The sequence below is a fragment of the Artemia sp. Qi Xiang Cuo genome, chromosome 4 (assembly GCF_049724085.1).
Source record: "Artemia sp. Qi Xiang Cuo chromosome 4, ASM4972408v1, whole genome shotgun sequence".
In the NCBI taxonomy this organism is placed as follows: domain Eukaryota; kingdom Metazoa; phylum Arthropoda; class Branchiopoda; order Anostraca; family Artemiidae; genus Artemia; species Artemia sp. Qi Xiang Cuo.
In genome coordinates, this window is record NC_142797.1 from 43,124,358 (window position 1) to 43,125,906 (window position 1,549).

At 32.6% G+C, this 1,549-nt stretch overlaps 1 non-coding gene across 1 annotated transcript; it reads right to left on the reverse strand.

The window, feature by feature from the left end:
• Window positions 1–1,275: 1,275 nt before the first annotated feature.
• On the reverse strand, window positions 1,276–1,347 carry TRNAC-GCA (transfer RNA cysteine (anticodon GCA)). Its single transcript has one exon. It is a non-coding gene; the product is annotated as a tRNA-Cys (tRNA).
• Between the last annotated feature and the right edge of the window lie 202 nt (window positions 1,348–1,549).

Consider the following 1,549-nt stretch of genomic DNA (forward strand, 5'->3'; position numbering starts at 1 on the left):
TACGTAGACAGCTTAACTACAGCATAGGCTTGTACATTTGTATTTAAAAAGTCAAGACATTTTTTACAGTAAAGAACGATCTCTCTCCCATACTAACTGATATATGGTGGTTACAGGTGTATCCGGGTTGCAGCGGTAGCTAGCAACCTAGTAAGAGACGATCACGTCCAATGTTAAGTTATAATAAAGAACGAATATTTTACCGATTATCTACTAATTATGATAAAGAACGAACGCTAGCTCATAGTAACTGTATCCAGGTTGCAGTGGTAGCTAGGATTATAATAAAGAACGACCTCTTGCCTATACTAAATTTTATACGCCACTTAATTATAGTATAGGTTAGTAATTCAACAGATAGCATGGCACTGGAACATCGTAGAAAGTTGTTCAATGGCTCATTTTAAAAGAAATTAATTGGGTTAAAAACCTTTTGTAATTAAAACAAATTATTTTTATTACATTAAGAAATTTTAATTATGTTCCTTAAGAAATCATCATAAGTAAAAATTTCCCGTACGGAAATTGAACTCAAGCCTGCTGGGTGACAGCTATCCCAACCTCTAGACCATATAGGATATATTAAAATATCCGATTAATGAAGTTTATGTTAAAGAACAAATTATAAACATAATTAGCTGCCTGATTATTTGAGGATCGTCTCTTACTATTCCAAAGAAGAAAAAGCCGTAGGCTTTTTCCTGTTTGTAATTTATTTTATAATAAAGGATGAACTTCAGGCTTTACTAACTGAAAAGTTTAGTATTTTTATATAGTAAAGAACGAGCTCTAAATGATAGTTGTAGCTATAGCTGCAATCAAGTGAAAGACAAACCGAAGCATGTAGTAACTAATTTATAATAAAGAACGACCTCTTGCCTATACTAAATTTTATACGCCACTTAATTATAGTATAGGTTAGTAATTCAACAGATAGCTTGGCACTGGAATATCGTAGAGAGTTGTTCAATGGCTCATTTTAAAGAAAATTAATGGGGTTAAAATTTATAATATCCGGGTTGCAGCGGTAGCTAGCAACCTAGTAAGAGACGATCACGTCCAATGTTAATCCGGGTTGCAGCGGTAGCTAGCAACCTAGTAAGAGACGTTACATTAAAGAACGAACTTTCATCCATAGTAATTGAAGTATTATAAGAAATCATTATGTAGATAATGCATTTTCCTTAATGATTAATATTAGACATAAATTAAAATCTTGTTTGGGGTAAAAGAGCAGTGATTAGATTTTAAACCATAATTACTTTCAGAAAAATTAGGGCCCGACCGGATTCGAACCGGTGACCTATCGATCTGCAGTCGATGGCTCTACCTTTGAGCTACGAACCCTCTTTCTTAAGAGAGAATTAAAGATGTTTACATGAATATTAGACATAAATCAAATTACAGTATAGAACAAACTTCCAGCCCATAGTAACTAAAATAAGATTAAAATTAATGTTAAAGATTGATAAATGACATTTTTTTGTGAGGAGGATTTATAATAAAGAACGACCTCTTGCCTATACTAAATTTTATACGCCACTTAATT